This window comes from Drosophila tropicalis, unplaced genomic scaffold (genome assembly GCF_018151085.1).
Source record: "Drosophila tropicalis isolate 14030-0801.00 unplaced genomic scaffold, ASM1815108v1 contig_1190, whole genome shotgun sequence".
Taxonomy (NCBI): domain Eukaryota; kingdom Metazoa; phylum Arthropoda; class Insecta; order Diptera; family Drosophilidae; genus Drosophila; species Drosophila tropicalis.
The window spans coordinates 2,512,906-2,536,713 of NW_027172561.1; the positions used below are offsets into that span (position 1 = coordinate 2,512,906).

At 40.5% G+C, this 23,808-nt stretch overlaps 2 long non-coding RNA genes across 2 annotated transcripts; both read right to left on the reverse strand.

Annotated features, from left to right (window-relative positions):
- Nucleotides 1–7,899: 7,899 nt before the first annotated feature.
- Nucleotides 7,900–8,572, reverse strand: LOC137580168 (uncharacterized). Its single transcript, XR_011032962.1, has 2 exons — nucleotides 8,315–8,572; nucleotides 7,900–8,253 (listed from the first exon to the last, which is right to left on the reverse strand). It is a non-coding gene; the product is annotated as an uncharacterized lncRNA (long non-coding RNA).
- Nucleotides 8,573–20,969: 12,397 nt separating this feature from the next.
- LOC137580172 (uncharacterized) lies at nucleotides 20,970–21,584 on the reverse strand. The gene is made up of 2 exons (XR_011032964.1): nucleotides 21,327–21,584; nucleotides 20,970–21,265 (listed from the first exon to the last, which is right to left on the reverse strand). It is a non-coding gene; the product is annotated as an uncharacterized lncRNA (long non-coding RNA).
- Between the last annotated feature and the right edge of the window lie 2,224 nt (nucleotides 21,585–23,808).

Genomic DNA, 23,808 nt, shown 5'->3' on the forward strand with positions numbered 1-23,808 from the left:
GGAGTCATCACCACATCGTCGCATTAAACTAATTGAAATGCGGTTCAACAAATTGCAAATCAAAGCTCAAACATTTTGATTTTAATAAATTAAAATGTGGCCAACAAGCAAACAAATAAACGACTATGCCAATTCATTCACCCAACCCTCCCCTGCTCCGCACGTAACATTTTCCTGTTTCTGCTGTCCCAACTCACCTGGCCAATTAATTAAGCCAAATGATTAGGCAAATGTGAATGCATATCGTGATTAAGGGACACAGGACCACCGCAAATTACATGGAAGCGTTAAGTGAGAGAGAAAAGCGACCGGCGTTGATTTTACAAAAAGCCAATGGCAGCCAGGAGGAAGCAGTTCTATGTAGTATGTGGCTCTGCTCTACTCTGCTCTGCTGTGGTGTCCTGTGGAGGAGATGTGGGGAAGGACAAGGCTTTGACAAAAAAATCCATTATGCTAATTTGGATAAGATTCTCTTGGTGTTTTTGTTCTTGTTGTTGTTGTTGCTTCAAAGACGCAAGAAAAAAATAAAGAAGAAAACACCAAGAACAAAATACAAAAGCAGATTTTGTGGTTTGCCTGCAATGAGGCAAAAAGGAAAATGTTATGCTTACACACACACACACACACACACAGACACACATAGTAGCCAAAAAAAAAAGAAGACAAACAGCAGCAGCAGCAACAATAATGGCAAGTGAATGTAAAAATGAAAGAAAAGGTCACGCACTGAAAGCTAAGCAGCATATAAAATGAAAATGGCGCACACACACACACACACATACATACTCTGTTACAGGCACACGCATACTCATACAATAACAATAAAAATAAAAATGGCAACCACAACAACAACAAGAACAACATGCAGCAACCTCCCCCGACCCGACGCTCCACCCACCGCTCGAATGGCACAACAGCAGCAGCAACAACAAACACATGTATTTAACCTCAGATTAAGCCCAAAGCATACGCAATTTAGGTTGCTTTTTGGAGGCAACAAAACAGACGGGTGTGAAGTGTGGCAATGTGTGAAGCGGTAGGCGATGAGTGTGTGTGTGTGTGGGGGGGGGGTTAATATGGAAGATGTTGCTACTGTTGCTGTTGCTGCTGACAACAGAAATATAATGTTGCAACTAAAATTAAGTTGATTGCGTGGCGTTGGGAAATTGTTTGCTCGTAAGGTATAAGAAAAATGCACACACACACACACACACACAAATACGCGCGCATACATACACAATCAAACAAACGCACACATGGAAGAACAAAAGCAACAACAAAAGATTGAAATCTACAAAGCAAACAGTCTGTGTTGAGGAGCCAGAAGGATGAATTGGGGCCCGACAAGGGGTGCAGAGTATCTTTGGGGCAGACACAAAAGCGCCACACGCTTAACAATATGAGAGAGAGAGAACCTACACACACACACTGGTCCTTTCGTACGCGGGAGAGAGAGCGGGAAATATAGAGAACTTTGCAGCATTCTGTCAGTTATTTAGTTAATCTCTCTCTCTTCTCTTGATTTCTATTATACTCCGAGGCTCTCTCTTGCTCGCTTTATGTGTGTGTGTGTGTGCGTGTGTATCTTTCTCCACTCACTCACTTACTCACTTTGTCTGCCTCTCAGCGGTTTTTTAGGAAATTCCCGGGCAAACGCTTGCGCGCTGTTAGCCTAAAAATGTTGTTCTTGTTCTTGGCCAACGCTGCTGCCGCTGCTCAAACATTAATAAGTGTTGCCATTTTTTGCTTTTTTGTGCTTGCTACCTGCGCTTGGGGTTTAAAAATTCATGCAGCACAGACGAAATTATGTATACGCCCCACCGTACCCCTTGTTTCGTAAAATTCCCCTCCCCATTCCATTCCTTGACTCCCTTGAACTGAAACCCGTGGCTTGCCACTTAGCTCTCGCTCTCGCTCTTTCTCTCTCTCTCTCTTTCTCTCTCTGTGCCCCTCTCTTTCGCTTTACTCCCACTCAGCAGTTAGTTGGAAGAAGAAAGTTATTTTCTTTTTTCTTGTTTTATTTTTTTTTTTTTTTGGCAGGGCTAGAGCCAATTTTCACACAAATGGCACTCAGCTGTCCAACAACAGCAACAAGAAGCTGCTGCTTGGCCGCGCCCATTACGCGACTCCTTGGGATCTCTTTATCAGGTTGTGTATGTATGTATGTATGTACGTGTGTCTGTATGTTTTTTTTTTGTCGCTTTGGTTTTAAAAATGCAAAATGGCACAAAGCGAAACTAGCATAAAGTTCAGGCGCCATTTTGTATATGTTTTTTCCCTTTCCCCCCTCCCCATCACTCGGCACTAACTTGTGTGCCGAGGTGTGTGTGTGTGTGTGTGTGTTGTGTGGGTCACACTAATAATTTAGTAACAGGCAAAAAGGACGAAACATGCGAAAAGTGAAAGAAACATTTGCACTTCCTGCTCTTTTGTATAACGATGTTGGCGGCTGCTGCTGGTCGCTGGTGGCTGGGCGGGTCAGCCAGGAACAGCAACAGCAACAAAACTACAACACATCAACCTAAAAAAAAACGAAAACGAGAACAAAATGTGCTAACTAGAATCAATTTCGTTTTTTCCATTTTTTGTAGAGCTTCATTGACAAAGCTTCAAAAAAAACTAACAAAAAAAAAACATAAAACGTAAAACAAAAAGTGTGAAAAGAAGAAAACAAAGTTGTTGTCGCCTACAATTTTCATATGTGTGTGTGTGTGTGTGTGTGTCTCTGTACTTTTTTTGTGTCTTCTTTCTTATACTTTTTGCTTGTTTTGTTGTGCGCTTTGCTTTGTTGCTGTTGTCCAGTTGTGCACATGCATTTTTCACTCCATGTCCAGCTGCTAAGTGTCCATGCCACGCCCACACCCATCAATGGGCGGTAACTGGCAACGATAGCGACGATGACGATGATGATGGTGAGAGCGAGATAAAGCTAAGGGAAAATGTTAGGTGTATGGCACATTACAAGATGCCACAGCATCATCATCATCATCATCATCATAATCAAACATCATTATCATCACAAGTGGTAGAAGCAGAAGTAGAAGCAGAAGTATCAGCATCAGGCCAACACATGTCGGTGAAATCTAGGTATGGAGGCGACAGTATGAGGATGAAGAGAGCTACATACAACATCCACTCAACGCCTTTCTATCCCATGCAGAGAGTTTTGGCACTCCCATCCTCACATGGAGCGACACATTTATTGCTTATGTCGCCACCGCGCACAGTGGATAAACCAAAATAAATATCCAACTAGATATAATAAAAGATAGAAAAACAAGTAAAATATATAGATGGATTTTGTATATATTTGTTTATATATACATCGATCAATAACATTTTATTTTAAACTTTATTTAATTATACCTTTCTCATAGAAACCCAGATGCATTCACATTCAAAAACTACATGGTAGATGTATCGGAAAACCAAAACCTGTGACAGTCGAAGAGGTGGTCCACATTTTTATGTTCGTTTTCCATTATACCCTTAAAAAAGGCATTATAAAATTGGTCAACAATTTGTCACCTAAATAAGAGAGAGAATTCCGAACCCATAAAGCTTGATCAGCAAGAAAAGCAAAATCCATATAGCCAGTCAGTCGGTCTGTTGAAATAAAACTTGTTTTTTAAGTTTTTAACTTTAAAAACAAAAGTATCGAAGCATATAAAACAAGTTGTTCGATAGTCGATACAAGTCGAAAAGTTAAAGCATTCTTGGCAAATTGGAACATCTCTAGTTTTCAATGGTATATATGACATCTATGAAATTTAAGGAAATGAAAATTAAAAACCAAGCAAAATAGAAAGAGAAAGAATGATTGTCATTGAAGTGTATACATACATATATTGGAACTGAAAAACAAACTGCAAGGGCTTAGATACCCTTCAGAAGTAAGCTTTAGGCCGAAAATCCTTCGCATCAAATATTGGCAAAAAATGTTCCAAGTCTTTTATTTCGAGTGACAACAATGTAAAGAAAACCAGGAAAAGAGTACAAAACAGAAAAAAAAAAAAAATGTATTGACTTCAGCATTTAACAATATTTTAAGCTATTTGGATAGTTTTTTATTAACAAAAATAATTTGTATTTGATTTCACTTTAAATATAAATATAATGTGCTAAAAATGTTGTAGCTTTTTTCGTCATGTTTAGCCTCTTGTATCTCTCTGGGTTGTGTGTGTATGTCCACAGTTTGAACAGAGCTAACAGGCAATGCGTCCCGTTGCCATTCCACTCGCTCCTGCTGTTTTACAAATGGAAATATGTGTTTGTATTTGTGTATGTGTATCTGAAGCGGGGCATTTCTTTCTCTGGTGTAACCAAACGAAGCTCCGATTCTCCATCTACCCACTACTGACTACCGTCAAGCAGCCATCTCCATTTTGCCCTATCTTTTCGTCTTGCCTCTCGCTCGCTTGCTCTATGTTTGGTATTGTTGCTGTTTTTGTTTCGCTTTTGTTTCGAACATTGTCGCTGTCGTTGTCGTCATTGCCCCTACTGGCCCACTACCATTTGCCGCTGTCCCAGACCAGGGCAAGCAATGCCATGCCATGCCATGCCATGCCATGCTATTGCCAGGACATGCCAGGCAGGACAGGGCAAGGCAGGCATTGTTGCGGGGCTGGCCCCGATTGTCGTTCTGTGAACGCCCCGAGCATAGACAACTTTAATGAATTTCCAGCGCTGCTCATGTGGCCTTCCTCTACACCCAGAACCAGAACCAGCACCAGCACCAGCACCAGCGCCATCTCCAAAACCCCTCCCCTTTCCACTCATTGCTCATTGCCCATCTTTATGCCTCATGGCTCATGCCTCCCATGCCTCCATGAACTCCATGCCTCATGCCCTATGCCATGTTATCTGGCGCAGCAGCCACAGAGCAACAGAAAAGGGTTAAATAAGCGGTTAATTATGTGTTTAAAATTTCTGACATGACGCAGTGCAAATTATTTATTTACATTTTATTTTTAGCAGAGCATTTTGTGGTGGCTGCCAGGCTTGTTTTCTGTCTCAAATGTTGTTCGTGTTGTTGTAGTTGTAGTTGTTGTTGTTGCTGCTGCTACTGATGTTGCCTTGGTTGTGTATTATGTGCGATTTATCTTATTTTATTACAAGGGAACAGAAATCGCGCAATGTTCAAAGCATTTTTAGATGCATATATTTGAAAAAAAAAACAACTACGCGGCGTATACGTAACGCAGCGAATACATTCAGTCAGCCATAACGTATACGCAGCGTCATGCTCAACAACAACAATGACAACAACAAAAACAAAAACAACTCTGGCCAAAAACTTTTGCAAAAGTATTTATCTTTTTAGGTCAAATTGTAGCAGCAGCAAAAGCATTACGTTACGTTTTATTTGTCGATGGCCAACGGCTACGGCACACGGCTACACGGTCGCGCAGCCATTTTGGTTAGCCAGCATTTCAGCTTTTTGCCAGAGTTTTCATGGCATTTTGCACTGGTGACCACTTAATTTGTCCTTGGGCCCCACATCGTGTCGCCGCAGCTTTCACACAGCATCGGCACAAGCCGCAGTAACTAGCGGCAAGTGTAATTAATAACTTTGTTTGCATAAGTGACCCAAAAAACAATTCCCTGCCCCGCCCGCTCCCCACCCAAAACAAGAAAACAATAAAAATAACACAGAGAACGAACAACAAAGTGACAGAGAGCGAGAGAGATAGCAAAACAATGAACTGACCTGACCAAACGAAGATCGCCTCCTAGGACAAAACACAAAAAAAAAATCATTATATATTCTTCAACTTTTACTGTAGCTCTTTCAGTTTTCCAGTTGCTGCTGCTCATTCGCAATCGTCGATAATACAGATTATGGCAAAAATATGCAAAACAGCGCCAAAATATCGCAGCGTATGAAAACAAATGCCAGCAAAAAAGAAAAAAGGAATTTGAACCAACAACCAGCTTGGCAGTGGCATTGGCACTACCGGCACCGGCTCCAAAATAAAGGAAAAACTGAAAGACACCAACTCACGCACCAGTTTTCGAGAGGCGCATTCAAATGAGATAAGGCAGCCAATGTTTTTTTCTCTTTTTCTTGGCAACTAACTTTCATGAGTGTGTGTGTGTGTGTGAATGGATGTGTGGGTGGTTGGTTGGTTGGTTGAATGTACCCGACACTGCCATTAGATGGCAGCCAGAGCCAGCAATTGTACGCAGTTACGTTTCTATTAAGCCGAACAACATTCCCCATTCCCCAATCCCATTCTGATTCGTTCACATTCGCATTCCTCAGTAACCATTCTGCCAACAGTCGTCCTTGTCCAAAAAGGAGCATTTTTTTGGGCGCATAAAAGCAAATGGAAACAAGTATGAATTTCATTGAGCCAAGAACGAGGATCAACTAGATGAATATCCTATATATACCTACTTATATAAGTAGACTTAGATTATAGATAGTAAAGAAAATCATCTTGGAAAGCTATCGAAAAATGTTCGCAACACTAAAAAAAAACTAGTAGTAGAAACATAAAACTGCTTGTAACTACATAACTACAGCGAATGATTGAGAAGTCTGAAGGATGTGATTTCAGCGTTGAAGTAATCGATATTAAACAGTTTCGTATGGTTACAGTTATTCTTGTATATCCTGTATTTTTGTTTTATATAGGGTATGCATAATGCATTCAGCTTCTTGCCGACAAAATGGAATAACAGCACTAACATACACACACACACATAAACACTCACATACACTTATGGCCAAAAATGTGCCTTGGCTGGCCATTTTTGGTTTGGCAATTTCATGGCGGCGTCTTTAAAACGCCATTCGTTCCTGTCACAGTCACATTTACACACTCGCACACAGATAGTCACATATACATATGCAAAGTGTATTCACACACACGCACACACACACATACAGAGAGTCGAATAAATCGCTGCGAACATTTGTTTGTTTGGCTTGCCTGACGTTAAGATTTCCGTTTAAATAATTCAAAAATTTGTCGAAATGACAAATTACGCGACTCTGCATGTGTTTCATTAATTTCGCTTCAAATACGCACAAAGAACCACACACATACACACGCAACAGACAGACATACATACGTGCCAAAAGCGGAAAAGCGGAAAAGCGCTGCGTGGCATTTCATTTTCATAAATTTTAGGGACCGCCACAGCGACAAATGACAACGGCAGACTCAATCAATTTGCGCCCTTTGTGAGAGGCGTTTGGTCAGGGCTTGGAGGAATCAGGCTGAAAACGAGAGAGTAATATAGGGAGACAGAGATACGAAGAGGAGAGTGTGTGTGTGTGTGTGTGTATGGTTATGAGTGTGCCAAATGGTATGTGTATGTGTGTGTGTGTGTATTTCTGCGGCTTACCCATATTGCTTTACGTGCCAAAATTTATGCTTATTAAAAAAAATCAGCAGTGCGCATCGAAAAGTCAACTTTGGTTGACATCGTCAGGCCAGAGTCAGTTCCAGGGCCAGAGACCCACATTCATGCACAGCGGCGGTACGGGATAGGAAAAGGATAGGACAGGACAGAACCAGAACCAGAACGAGCCGAAGGCGAAAACTCTATTTCGTAGTGACACCCACCATGTTGTCCTGTGGCCACAAAATGGCCGCCTGAATGTCCATTTGCCAAACCAGTTTTTGGATTCTGCTAACTGTATTTCAAATAACTCTGCATCTGTCTCTGTATGCGTGTGTGTGTGAGTGGCTACGTGAGATTCTGTATGAGTGTGTCTATGTGTGTAATAAAAACGGAAATGTATTTAATGGTTAGCGATATATATTTTAAAAGCCATTACTGCATTTGACAATGAAAGATACATCGAGTCCCACATCGTTCAGGATTGAAAATTTTCATAGCTAAACCAAAAAAAAAAGAATTGCAACCCACATATGAAAAACCAAATTTCGTTTTACACTTTAAGTGGTCCGAGAATTTTTTACGTTTCCCTTTTGCTTTATTTACTTTTCATCATCCTTAATTATTAAGGCCTCAAAATCTTTCAGTAATTCTGCATCACGGGGATCCATTTCTGCCGATTCATTCGGAGGCTCCTTATTTATTTCCTGATTAACCAAATCCACTTTAAGGAGACTCTCAAGACCGTTGAAATAAAAGTTGTGTTGAGATTCCAATTCGGGAAATGAGACTGGCTTGATGGTATACTCCAGTAAATCCTTACCACAGGGCAGAAATTTGCAGTCCACAGACACATCGGGTAAATCATTGGTATACGCAATATCTCCAAGGAATTGTTCCCTGATGAGGGGTCATATATGATTGGTTTATTTGTCTAGTATAATATCGCTGTTCTACTTACTTTTTTTTGTCGTTTTTCTTGGTTTTTTTAGATTTATCGGGTGCTGCCATTATGAAAAATTTAATAATCCTTAGCTCGTTGGCACAATGACTTTCCTCTTTGCTTTGTCACGTTGTAATAAAATTTGACAACTTTCTCGTTTAGCAATGTAACCGAATCGAATTTTACAAAGCCTGCTATTTTTGCTTAAAATTGCCATACAGACAGAGTGACCTGCTCATATTTTGATCTGGCTTTTGTTTTGGTTGTTTATTTTTTAGCTACTTGGACCCAAAACAGCCGTAAGACTGCTTTATTGTCTAGTTTTATAGAAAGAAAGAATATTTATACGGAAAGCTATATGATATAGTCAACCGATCATGATCATTAATATCACATTCATTAATATTTACATTTAACTGAGAAATATATGTACATTTTTATGACAATTGCGTAAAAAGTAACCAAGTTATTGACAAAGTCACTGTTTTCCACCGCTCGTTCGTGTAAAACCAATATTAAATTTCACGACAATAGCTTAGAAGTTGTTGAAAATAGTCAATACTCATGATTTTGCAGTTTGTATGAAAGCTATAGTGGTCCGATCTGGCTGAATCCTAGATAAACAACCTGTGCAGTATATTGAAGCCTACATGCAAAATTTCAATAGCTCTTACGATCTAGAAGGAGTTTGCGTTGATCCAGACGGACGGACATGGCTATTTAAGCTCCTCTCGCGTGCTGATCAAGATATATATACTTGCTTCTATGCGTTGCACATTTCTGACCAAAATTAATACATATACCCTTTTTGCAAGGGTATAAAAATGGCGTCGAATCTGATATCGAAAACAATTAGCAATGCAATTACAGCTAAATTTGTCCTCAAGAGACCTGTATCAGGAAAATACCTAGGAAAGCAAGTTCTAACAGAGGTCGTGGTCTTAAACTTCAAGATGTATATAGAGTAATAGAACAATGTAGAGACTATTTGTAGAGACAATTTTGTCGGGTATCTATCCACCGTGTACATTTTAAAATATTTGCAATGACAATTCTCTTTATCATTCATAAGTTGTGGCTATCAATTTCACCGCAAGTATCTGTTGTTATACCCTTGCAAAAAGGGTATATTAATTTTGGTCAGAAGTGTGCAACGCATAGAACGAAGCATCTCCGACCATACAAAGTATATATATTCTTGATCAGCACGACGAGACGAGTTCAACTAGCCATGTCCGTCCGTCCGTCCGTCCGTCCGTCTGGATCAACGCAAACTCCTCCTAGACCGTAAGAGCTACAGAGCTGAATTTGCACGTAGGCTTGTATATACTGCAGGCGTTGTATATCTCGGATTCAGCCGGATCGGACCACTATATCATATAGCTCCCATACAAACCCCAAAGTCACGAACAGTGACTTTTCCCAATAACTTCGTTATTTTCTATGCTATTATCGTGAAACTTAATATTTGAGAGTTTACTACGCCTATAAGCGACTATGCCAAATTTGATCAAGATCGGGTGACTATATAATATAGCTCCCATACAAACGGCCAAGTCACGAACAGTGACTTTCTCAATACCTTCGTTATTTTCTGAGCTATTGTCGTGAAACTTAATATTAGAGAGTTTACTACGCCTATAAGCGACTATGCCAAATTTGATTAAGATCAGGTGACTATATCATATAGCTCCCATAGGAACGATTGGTCGAAAACAGTGACTTTTGTAAATAACTTCGTTACTTTTAACGCGATTGCTTTTAAATTAAACATTTCTTAATTTAATATATATGTTAATGACTGTGCCGAATTTGATAAAGATCGGGTGACTATATCATATAGCTCCCATAGGAACGATCGGTGGAAAACAGTGACTTTGATCAATATCTTCGTTATTTCCTATGATTGTAGGCCTTTCTTTCTCAAGCTTAAGCCTTTTTAGATAAAACGTTCTTCCACATTGATGGCTAATAGGTAAGGATGGAGTTACCAAAAAAGTTGCAAGGTTATACAAACTTTGACGCGGTCGAAGTTAGCCCCGGCCCTCTGGTTTTTTTCTTTTGTCTGGCGCTTAGTTTGAACTTTGTTTATTTTGGTATTTAAGGTTGACCCCTATTAGTTTAGACTATGTGAGAAATATAAGATTTTTGGTATAATATTATAATAGATCTTATCTTGTCTTCATTTTTAGATTCAAATGAAGTCAGACTTGGCCTTTCATATTTAATACTTTAATGATAATTTTCAAAAAGGACAGAAATAAAGGGCAGTTTAAGGGTTTTGTTCTTAGCATATTAGAGTAGAGAAGTTTATATACCCTTGAAGTCCTTGGCAATAATAATGTTACATTTTAAAAATTCTTTTTCTGTAACTCAACTCATCAATACACAAACAATACTCCAATTTTTATGAAAATGTTTGTTCTGGAGCTATATGATATAGTAGTCCGATCCTGATAATTCTCATACTTGATCAGCGCCAGATAATAACAAGCACAGAAAAAAATTTCAGCCCGATATCTCTTAACCCTCCGTCGGACACATATTTTAAAACCTTCGGACGGACACTTGGGTCTGGCCAGACCCCTATGTATTTACATGCATTTGCATGCATTTAAATAGAAATTAACCATATATTCTGGCTCATATATGTACCGAGTAGGTAGATATTTTAATTTCTTACCATTCTTAATCGATTTGCCATGCATTGAGCTATATGTGGAAGAAAATATATACCCGAAAAAAAATCGGATTACGGAAAAAAGACATTTTTCTTTCGTTCACTTTTGCTTTTTATTTTTAATTAATTTGTTATTGTTTTAACAATAGAAATGGAATGAAATGTAATTGTATTTTGGAAAATATAATTCCAATTTTCTTACGGATTCTGAGAAACACAAACAAAGCATCATCATTCGGCACGTAGTCCGCGTCATCATGGTCACCAGTATCAAATGGATCAATTTCTTCACCTTCTTCATGTTCATCTCGATTTGTTTGTTGCATATCATTCAATAATGCATTTGTCAATCGCGAATAAAAAACAAAAACTTTGTGCAAGCTTGCCGCTAAGTGTGCCTATGTTTTTTTTTTTTTTTTTTTTTTATTCCTTTATTGATAGGTATAGATAGTATAGATAGATATATACATAGGAAAAAGATGTCATAAAGGGAGCTTGATCCTAGGGGACGTCCTCGTGGGAATTGCTTCCTAGGGTCGGTGGCTCTCTCTACGACGCTCCAGCTCTCATGAGTTCGGATTGTCGCAGATCCCGCATTACATATGCTGCAAAGCTGTTGACCGCTTCCCATGTTTGTGGGCTGCCAACCATTGAATCCACGAGGTTGTTCACCGTTAATCCAGCCCCTGCAGTGAGTTCTAAGTGCCTTCTTTGGGACTCATAGCGCCGACACCTGAAAAGAATATGTTGTGCGTCTTCTACGCTGTTATCGCTGCAGACTGTGCACATAGGCGATTCTTCGTGTCCAAAGCGATGGAGATACTGCCTAAAGCATCCATGACCGCTTAGTATCTGGGTTAGGTAGAAATTTACTGACCCATGCTTTCTGCCTAACCACTTCTCTATAGTTGGGATCAGCAGGTGGGTCCATTCTGTATGAGTGTGTCTATGTGTGTAATAAAAACGGAAATGTATTTAATGGTTAGCGATATATATTTTAAAAGCCATTACTGCATTTGACAATGAAAGATACATCGAGTCCCACATCGTTCAGGATTGAAAATTTTCATAGCTAAACCAAAAAAAAAAGAATTGCAACCCACATATGAAAAACCAAATTTCGTTTTACACTTTAAGTGGTCCGGGAATTTTTTACGTTTCCCTTTTGCTTTATTTACTTTTCATCATCCTTAATTATTAAGGCCTCAAAATCTTTCAGTAATTCTGCATCACGGGGATCCATTTCTGCCGATTCATTCGGAGGCTCCTTATTTATTTCCTGATTAACCAAATCCACTTTAAGGAGACTCTCAAGACCGTTGAAATAAAAGTTGTGTTGAGATTCCAATTCGGGAAATGAGACTGGCTTGATGGTATACTCCAGTAAATCCTTACCACAGGGCAGAAATTTGCAGTCCACAGACACATCGGGTAAATCATTGGTATACGCAATATCTCCAAGGAATTGTTCCCTGATGAGGGGTCATATATGATTGGTTTATTTGTCTAGTATAATATCGCTGTTCTACTTACTTTTTTTTGTCGTTTTTCTTGGTTTTTTTAGATTTATCGGGTGCTGCCATTATGAAAAATTTAATAATCCTTAGCTCGTTGGCACAATGACTTTCCTCTTTGCTTTGTCACGTTGTAATAAAATTTGACAACTTTCTCGTTTAGCAATGTAACCGAATCGAATTTTACAAAGCCTGCTATTTTTGCTTAAAATTGCCATACAGACAGAGTGACCTGCTCATATTTTGATCTGGCTTTTGTTTTGGTTGTTTATTTTTTAGCTACTTGGACCCAAAACAGCCGTAAGACTGCTTTATTGTCTAGTTTTATAGAAAGAAAGAATATTTATACGGAAAGCTATATGATATAGTCAACCGATCATGATCAAATTTATCACATTCATTAATATTTACATTTAACTGAGAAATATACATTTTTATGACAATTGCGTAAAAAGTAACCAAGTTATTGACAAAGTCACTGTTTTCCACCGCTCGTTCGTGTAAAACCAATATTAAATTTCACGACAATAGCTTAGAAGTTGTTGAAAATAGTCAATACTCATGATTTTGCAGTTTGTATGAAAGCTATAGTGGTCCGATCTGGCTGAATCCTAGATAAACAACCTGTGCAGTATATTGAAGCCTACATGCAAAATTTCAATAGCTCTTACGATCTAGAAGGAGTTTGCGTTGATCCAGACGGACGGACATGGCTATTTAAGCTCCTCTCGCGTGCTGATCAAGATATATATACTTGCTTCTATGCGTTGCACATTTCTGACCAAAATTAATACATATACCCTTTTTGCAAGGGTATAAAAATGGCGTCGAATCTGATATCGAAAACAATTAGCAATGCAATTACAGCTAAATTTGTCCTCAAGAGACCTGTATCAGGAAAATACCTAGGAAAGCAAGTTCTAACAGAGGTCGTGGTCTTAAACTTCAAGATGTATATAGAGTAATAGAACAATGTAGAGACTATTTGTAGAGACAATTTTGTCGGGTATCTATCCACCGTGTACATTTTAAAATATTTGCAATGACAATTCTCTTTATCATTCATAAGTTGTGGCTATCAATTTCACCGCAAGTATCTGTTGTTATACCCTTGCAAAAAGGGTATATTAATTTTGGTCAGAAGTGTGCAACGCATAGAACGAAGCATCTCCGACCATACAAAGTATATATATTCTTGATCAGCACGACGAGACGAGTTCAACTAGCCATGTCCGTCCGTCCGTCCGTCCGTCCGTCTGGATCAACGCAAACTCCTCCTAGACCGTAAGAGCTACAGAGCTGAATTTGCACGTAGGCTTGTATATACTGCAGGCGTTGTATATCTCGGATTCAGCCGGATCGGACCACTATATCATATAGCTCCCATACAAACCCCAAAGTCACGAACAGTGACTTTTCCCAATAACTTCGTTATTTTCTATGCTATTATCGTGAAACTTAATATTTGAGAGTTTACTACGCCTATAAGCGACTATGCCAAATTTGATCAAGATCGGGTGACTATATAATATAGCTCCCATACAAACGGCCAAGTCACGAACAGTGACTTTCTCAATACCTTCGTTATTTTCTGAGCTATTGTCGTGAAACTTAATATTAGAGAGTTTACTACGCCTATAAGCGACTATGCCAAATTTGATTAAGATCAGGTGACTATATCATATAGCTCCCATAGGAACGATTGGTCGAAAACAGTGACTTTTGTAAATAACTTCGTTACTTTTAACGCGATTGCTTTTAAATTAAACATTTCTTAATTTAATATATATGTTAATGACTGTGCCGAATTTGATAAAGATCGGGTGACTATATCATATAGCTCCCATAGGAACGATCGGTGGAAAACAGTGACTTTGATCAATATCTTCGTTATTTCCTATGATTGTAGGCCTTTCTTTCTCAAGCTTAAGCCTTTTTAGATAAAACGTTCTTCCACATTGATGGCTAATAGGTAAGGATGGAGTTACCAAAAAAGTTGCAAGGTTATACAAACTTTGACGCGGTCGAAGTTAGCCCCGGCCCTCTGGTTTTTTTCTTTTGTCTGGCGCTTAGTTTGAACTTTGTTTATTTTGGTATTTAAGGTTGACCCCTATTAGTTTAGACTATGTGAGAAATATAAGATTTTTGGTATAATATTATAATAGATCTTATCTTGTCTTCATTTTTAGATTAGATAAAGGGCAGTTTAAGGGTTTTGTTCTTAGCATATTAGAGTAGAGAAGTTTATATACCCTTGAAGTCCTTGGCAATAATAATGTTACATTTTAAAAATTCTTTTTCTGTAACTCAACTCATCAATACACAAACAATACTCCAATTTTTATGAAAATGTTTGTTCTGGAGCTATATGATATAGTAGTCCGATCCTGATAATTCTCATACTTGATCAGCGCCAGATAATAACAAGCACAGAAAAAAATTTCAGCCCGATATCTCTTAACCCTCCGTCGGACACATATTTTAAAACCTTCGGACGGACACTTGGGTCTGGCCAGACCCCTATGTATTTACATGCATTTGCATGCATTTAAATAGAAATTAACCATATAACCAGCTCTCATGCGTTCGGATTGTCGCAGATCCCGCATTACATATGCTGCAAAGCTGTTGACCGCTTCCCATGTTTGTGGGCTGCCAACCATTGAATCCACGAGGTTGTTCACCGTTAATCCAGCCCCTGCAGTGAGTTCTAAGTGCCTTCTTTGGGACTCATAGCGCCGACACCTGAAAAGAATATGTTGTGCGTCTTCTACGCTGTTATCGCTGCAGACTGTGCACATAGGCGATTCTTCGTGTCCAAAGCGATGGAGATACTGCCTAAAGCATCCATGACCGCTTAGTATCTGGGTTAGGTAGAAATTTACTGACCCATGCTTTCTGCCTAACCACTTCTCTATATTTGGGATCAGCAGGTGGGTCCATCTGCCCTTCTGTGACGCATCCCATCTTCTCTGCCATGTTTTTAGGCTTCTGCCTCTAGCCTGTGCGCGTGCCAGTTTCTTCGAGGGCTTATCACTAGGTGCTGCAGCTACGACTGTGTCTTCATCCGCCTGAATGTCAAGTGGCAGCATCCCAGCTAACACTAATACTGCGTCGTCAGATACCGTTCTAAACGCGCAGCAGACTCTGAGTGCACAAAGTCTGTGGGTTGACCGTATGCCCCTGCTGTAGCTTTCTACTAATAACGCCGATTTCCAGATCCGAGCCGCATAAAGTACAATGGAGCTGTGTACTGTCGTCAGCAGCTTTCTCGTCTCTTGTTTTGGGCCCCTCGTGTTTAAGAGGATCCTTGACAACGAACGCACGCATTCAGATGCCTTCTCCTGAATGTTTGCTAGATGTTCTCGAAAGGTTAGTCGAGTGTCTATCCACACGCCAAGATAGCGGATAGCTCTTTTGGAGTGGACCGTAGTCCCCTCAACAGTAATTTGTGCTGTCTCAACAAGTTTCCTGCTTGAAATTAGAACGGCCTCTGTTTTTTGCGCCGCTAATTTGAGTCCCACGGAGCCCAGCCATTCTACTATCTTTGCGATGGCCATGTTTGCTGCAGCCTCTGCTTGCTTAATCTCTTTTTTAACGACGACTAGTGCAACATCATCTGCATAGCCTACTAGTTGACAGCTATCACAGAGTGTCAACCTCAGGACGCCATCATACATTATGTTCCATAGCAAAGGGCCCAGAACGGATCCTTGGGGAACCCCGCCAGATATGGAATGCAGCACGCTTCCAGCATCGGATGTATACTCCAACTGCCTCCTTCCGAAGTAGCTCCAGGTGATGGCATGAATGTGGGCCGGGACTCCAAAGTTTTGCAGTGCGTCAAGAATAGATCCCCAATCGGCAGTGTTAAAAGCGTTCTTTATGTCGAGGGTGACCAGCAGGCAATATTTTTTTGCACCTCCTTTCCATCTCTCACCTTTAATAGCTTCTGAGGCAATATCGACCACTCTTGAAATGGCATCAGTTGTGGACTTACTTTTTCTAAATCCATATTGATTGGGTGACAAACCGCCGCCTAGCCTGATGGCTGACTCTAGCCTCGCACATATAATAGATTCCAGGACCTTGCCTATGGTGTCTATTAGGCAAATTGGCCTGTATCCTGATGGCTCATCTAGGCTTTTGCCTGGTTTTGGCAGCAGGACCAACTTTTGCAGCTTCCATATGTCCGGAAAGCAGCCCTCCCGGAGGCATTGGGAATACACCTGTGCAAATATATCTGGGTTCAGCATCATTGCCAGCTTAACGGCGCGATTTGGTATGCCGTCTGGCCCTGGAGCTTTACTAGGGTTGAGGCGTCCAGCCGCGGCCTTTATCTCCTCATTTGAGACTACATCGACAGCAAAATGTGTCTGCATCGGTCTTCTGCACGTTAGTGCATCGCTTCTAGCTGGAAACAGAGATTGTACTATATCCCGCAGCTGCTCCGGATTTGTTGGTGCAGTTTTTTTATTTGCATACACACGCTTCACTACAATCTTATAGGCCTTGCCCCAGGGGTCCTTATCAGCTGAGTCACACAGCTCAAGGAAGCATTCCCGTTTGCTGGAATGTATGGCCCGTTTTAATGCCTTACGAGTTCTTGCATAAACTATATGAAGAGAGGGCCAATTGCCATCATTCCTTTTTCGCGCCCGTTGGTAACACCGTCTTACCCTAAAGCAAGCCCGCCGTGCTTCTGCAATGCTATCATTCCACCAGAATACAGATCTATGGTGGCCACGGTAAGCTTTACGTTCCTGCATGCTTTTGCCACACGCCTCGTCTAACTTACGAGCCGATTGGTTTGCCATACTCTGGGCTGACTCCGTTGCCAACTCTATACCAGTTATAGCGGCAGTGAATTGGGGAACATTCAGGGTATCCGCTTTGTACGTTTTGCATGCCACCGGATGCACATCACGCTGACGGATTGATCCTCCGATATCGAAAAGGATCGCCTCATGGTCGCTAGCCGTGTAGAATTCGCCGATTTTCCAAGAGGAGCGCCGAAAAATGCTGCTGCTGACAAAAGTGAGGTCAATGACCGATCCTACACCCGCTCGGCTGAATGTATTTTGATTGCCACTGTTTAGCAGGGCAATATCTAGTAGGGCAAAAGCCTCCCATAAGGCACGGCCTCTAGCATTGTTCGAAACGCTGCCCCACTCTAAGGACCACGCGTTGAAATCACCATCTATAATGAGTGGGCTGTGGCTTCTTGCGTCGGTAGCCAGCTCATCCAGCGCTGCGCAAAATTCTTGGTGATTGATGCTAGGTGGCATGTAGCAACTATACACCCAGAACCGGTCTATCTTAGCCCGTACAAAATGTGCAAAAGCCCGGGTTTGAGACATTTGCAGCGGTCGCAAGCTAGTTAGCAAAATCGCCGCTTTTCTTTGCGTACTACAGGTCGTGTTGTTGCCGCCATGGAGTCTGTATGGCTCGCTTACGATGACTACATCAATGTTTTGTTCCTTCGTCGTTTGCTTCAGCATATCATGTGCTGCTTCACAGTGGTTTAAGTTAATTTGCATGAACTTAACCATGATTAACTTTTTTGTAAGAGCGTTCTGGCCACAACGGGGCCCATAAGGACAACGCTGGCTCCCGGCAACATGACCCGCTTCTTTTATGCCATTTGCAGTGCATAGGAAACACTTCGCTGCGTTTTTACAGCCTCTGGCTTTATGCCGCACCGTAGGCACCAGTCGCTTCTGTCTTCTTGGCAATTGCATTGTGCTGAAACATGCCCAAATTCGTATCATCTGAAGCATCTAACAGGTGTATTGTCTATTCTAATGCGGCTTTCGTTCTGCCCACATTGAGGATATCTTTGGCTAGGGCTGCCTGAACGCCGATGGTCGCCCGCTGTGTACCAGCGAATGCTGGTCGTAGACTCTTTATCGCCAGAGTAGTAATTTGGACGCCAAACTGGCTCGAAAATTCAGCCACTAGCTCGTCCTTAGACACCATCTCGTCCAAGTCTCTGACATCAAGCTTGATGAAATCTGAGAGTGCTTTGGCCTCAATCTGAGCACCGAAAGCTACTTCGAAATCTTTCGTAAGCTTCTGGAGGTTCTCAGCCATCGGCTTGTTCATCTCCAATAAGAGGTCTCCATTCGCTGTGCGTCTTGCCTTGCGTACATTAGCGCCGATCGAGCGCACTTTTTCATCTTCACTAGACGTTACCATTTTTAGCATATCGCTATAAGACAAGTTGGCTTTATTAGCTAACAAAATAGCGTCTGGCCGGTGCCTAGGGAAATCCTTTTTCGCTGGTGGTTTTTTGTTCGCACGTTTGTACGTAACTTGTTGCCATTCTTGGGCGATTTGGTCTGGATCGCGCTCATTTCCTACCTGCCCAGGGGCAGATGTTTGTTCCCGCATTAATTTTTCTCTGGGAATTGTCGCTCCACGGTGTTTTTTTGGGGGAGTATTTCGACTTATGTCTTCTCTGCGGCGCTTGGCGGAGTCTTGATCGCTCCCCATTATAGGCCTGTTTGGCTTAGAGCCCGATTTCGCTGGCGTAATTTGTGTGCTTTTGTCGCTGTTATGCGGGGTTTTGCGAAACTCACCCGCAAGCACTCTGAGGCAGAGCAGTTCCTGCAGTTCCTTCATTCGCACAATGGCTTGCTTAGTGCCCATGTTAACGTGTCGGACTGGCTTTCGTGGTTTATCGTCCGCCGAGATGCCTTGGTTAAAGGTGTTGTCCAGCTGCCATATCAGTGATCCCAGTTCATCCAGCTCTGGAATGTGCGAGACCACTTGAACAGTTGGGCCATTCGGTGCCAAACATGGACTGTCTGGCATTAACCCAGCCTCTGCAACCGCTTGAGGTACGCTGCATGCCGATGTTGTACGCTGCATGCCGACGGTGGCGATCGCATGAGCAGCGGCCGTTTACCGAAAATCGACTCTTCTGGTGCAGCAGTGCCTAGAAGATCTTCACCAATACGGGATTGATGCTCCAAGGATGCAGCTAGCTTATCCATGGGGACAGGCTTGGAAACAAACCAAATTTGAATTCAGATTTTAAATTTTTAAATCCAAATTTAAATCTGCCGCCAAAAATGCCCGGAGGCGCCCCCTGCCGAATTCTAGGTAGGGGCTCCCCTTTGCTCTCCTCGTTTACCAACACTGGCAAGATCAGCTGTGTTGATGCAGTTTTGACTAAGAAAAAGTTGGTGCAACAACAAGACGCACAATTCTGGAAATAGTTCGGATAAAAAACTCTCACCCACACCAGGAAATATTTGGTGGTGAGAGGCGGGAAAAAGGAAAAGAGAGGCAAGTAGCCGTCACCCTTCGCCCCCTCCACCGTCAGTGGACCGGCCTGCCGCAGAAGCAAAGATTGCTACCAGGCCAAATATTGAGGGCTGTACTTAGTCTCCCTTGGAATCAATCTGACTCCTTATTTGACTTTTACAGGCGTTCCGGACACCAGTTTATGAAAGTTCAGACGGAGCAAAAATATATACCGACAGTACCGCGGTTTACTTCGTTTCACATGTGTAAGTGTATATGTATTCTATATGTTCATGTTCATGCATGCTTCAATTTGAAAACAAAAATATCAAAGAAGTTAAATTCGGCTATGCCGAAGTTTATATACCCTTGCAGTCCTTGACAATAATAATTTCACATGTTCAAAATTTGTTTTCTGCAACTCAATTCATTAATATACAAACAAAACAATTTTACTCTTCATACTATGTACAATTTGTTCTTCTTCTTCCCTCATTCCCTAAGCAAAGCAACGCACGCATACACATACAGTTTATGTAGCGTTGCGTCTGTGTGTGTATGCATGTGCTCTGTTGATTTGATGATGACGTAGTAGGCAGCAAGCAGAGCTGCCGGCAGCGATTGAACCGATTTATATAGACTGTAACTTGTGTTCTATTTATCCGAAAATTTTGGGATCTGAGATTTTATATCAAATTCTATTATATTGGTAAATTTCATGGGGATACTCCAATTTTTGCAAAAATTTTTGTTCCAGAGTTATATGATATAGTAGTCCGATCCCAAAGATTTTCATACTTTATCTCACCCGGGTAAAAAAAAAGCTCCCAAAAAAAATTTCATCCCGATAGCTCTTAAGATGGCTGAGTACAACGCGTACGCACCGACGGACAGACGGACATGGCTATATCGACTTAGCTTCTCATGCTGATCAAGAATATATATACTTTATGGGGTCGGAAACGTCTCCTTCTGTGCGTTACAAACATCTGACCAATTTTATAATACCCTCTGCAAGGGTATAAAAAAGTTTTAAACCAGAGGGCGCGAGCTAACTTCAAATTGTATACCCTTGCAAGTTTCCTTATCTACAGCCGTCAAAGTGGAAAAACGTTTAATCTAAAAAAGTCTAATGTTTGCGAATGAAGGCAAATAACGAAGTTATTGGTCAAAGTCACAATTGATATAGTCACACGATTTTGATTCAATTTTTGCATTTTGCATACTATTTATTCATCATCTTTTATTATTAAGGCCTCAAAATCTTTCAGTAATTCTGCATCACGGGGATCCATTTCTGCCGATTCATTCGGAGGCTCCTTATTTATTTCCTGATTAACCAAATCCACTTTAAGGAGACTCTCAAGACCGTTGAAATAAAAGTTGTGTTGAGATTCCAATTCGGGAAATGAGACTGGCTTGATGGTATACTCCAGTAAATCCTTACCACAGGGCAGAAATTTGCAGTCCACAGACACATCGGGTAAATCATTGGTATACGCAATATCTCCAAGGAATTGTTCCCTGATGAGGGGTCATATATGATTGGTTTATTTGTCTAGTATAATATCGCTGTTCTACTTACTTTTTTTTGTCGTTTTTCTTGGTTTTTTTAGATTTATCGGGTGCTGCCATTATGAAAAATTTAATAATCCTTAGCTCGTTGGCACAATGACTTTCCTCTTTGCTTTGTCACGTTGTAATAAAATTTGACAACTTTCTCGTTTAGCAATGTAACCGAATCGAATTTTACAAAGCCTGCTATTTTTGCTTAAAATTGCCATACAGACAGAGTGACCTGCTCATATTTTGATCTGGCTTTTGTTTTGGTTGTTTATTTTTTAGCTACTTGGACCCAAAACAGCCGTAAGACTGCTTTATTGTCTAGTTTTATAGAAAGAAAGAATATTTATACGGAAAGCTATATGATATAGTCAACCGATCATGATCAAATTTATCACATTCATTAATATTTACATTTAACTGAGAAATATACATTTTTATGACAATTGCGTAAAAAGTAACCAAGTTATTGACAAAGTCACTGTTTTCCACCGCTCGTTCGTGTAAAACCAATATTAAATTTCACGACAATAGCTTAGAAGTTGTTGAAAATAGTCAATACTCATGATTTTGCAGTTTGTATGAAAGCTATAGTGGTCCGATCTGGCTGAATCCTAGATAAACAACCTGTGCAGTATATTGAAGCCTACATGCAAAATTTCAATAGCTCTTACGATCTAGAAGGAGTTTGCGTTGATCCAGACGGACGGACATGGCTATTTAAGCTCCTCTCGCGTGCTGATCAAGATATATATACTTGCTTCTATGCGTTGCACATTTCTGACCAAAATTAATACATATACCCTTTTTGCAAGGGTATAAAAATGGCGTCGAATCTGATATCGAAAACAATTAGCAATGCAATTACAGCTAAATTTGTCCTCAAGAGACCTGTATCAGGAAAATACCTAGGAAAGCAAGTTCTAACAGAGGTCGTGGTCTTAAACTTCAAGATGTATATAGAGTAATAGAACAATGTAGAGACTATTTGTAGAGACAATTTTGTCGGGTATCTATCCACCGTGTACATTTTAAAATATTTGCAATGACAATTCTCTTTATCATTCATAAGTTGTGGCTATCAATTTCACCGCAAGTATCTGTTGTTATACCCTTGCAAAAAGGGTATATTAATTTTGGTCAGAAGTGTGCAACGCATAGAACGAAGCATCTCCGACCATACAAAGTATATATATTCTTGATCAGCACGACGAGACGAGTTCAACTAGCCATGTCCGTCCGTCCGTCCGTCCGTCCGTCCGTCCGTCCGTCTGGATCAACGCAAACTCCTCCTAGACCGTAAGAGCTACATAGCTGAAATTTTGCACGTAGGCTTGTATATACTGCAGGCGTTGTATATCTCGGATTCAGCCGGATCGGACCACTATATCATATAGCTCCCATACAAACCCCAAAGTCACGAACAGTGACTTTTCCCAATAACTTCGTTATTTTCTATGCTATTATCGTGAAACTTAATATTTGAGAGTTTACTACGCCTATAAGCGACTATGCCAAATTTGATCATGATCGGTTGACTATATCATATAGCTTTCCGTATAAATATTCTTTCTTTCTATAAAACTAGACAATAAAGCAGTCTTACGGCTGTTTTGGGTCCAAGTAGCTAAAAAAATAAACAACCAAAACAAAAGCCAGATCAAAATATGAGCAGGTCACTCTGTCTGTATGGCAATTTTAAGCAAAAATAGCAGGCTTTGTAAAATTCGATTCGGTTACATTGCTAAACGAGAAAGTTGTCAAATTTTATTACAACGTGACAAAGCAAAGAGGAAAGTCATTGTGCCAACGAGCTAAGGATTATTAAATTTTTCATAATGGCAGCACCCGATAAATCTAAAAAAACCAAGAAAAACGACAAAAAAAGTAAGTAGAACAGCGATATTATACTAGACAAATAAACCAATCATATATGACCCCTCATCAGGGAACAATTCCTTGGAGATATTGCGTATACCAATGATTTACCCGATGTGTCTGTGGACTGCAAATTTCTGCCCTGTGGTAAGGATTTACTGGAGTATACCATCAAGCCAGTCTCATTTCCCGAATTGGAATCTCAACACAACTTTTATTTCAACGGTCTTGAGAGTCTCCTTAAAGTGGATTTGGTTAATCAGGAAATAAATAAGGAGCCTCCGAATGAATCGGCAGAAATGGATCCCCGTGATGCAGAATTACTGAAAGATTTTGAGGCCTTAATAATTAAGGATGATGAAAAGTAAATAAAGCAAAAGGGAAACGTAAAAAATTCCCGGACCACTTAAAGTGTAAAACGAAATTTGGTTTTTCATATGTGGGTTGCAATTCTTTTTTTTTTTTGGTTTAGCTATGAAAATTTTCAATCCTGAACGATGTGGGACTCGATGTATCTTTCATTGTCAAATGCAGTAATGGCTTTTAAAATATATATCGCTAACCATTAAATACATTTCCGTTTTTATTACACACATAGACACACTCATACAGAATGGACCCACCTG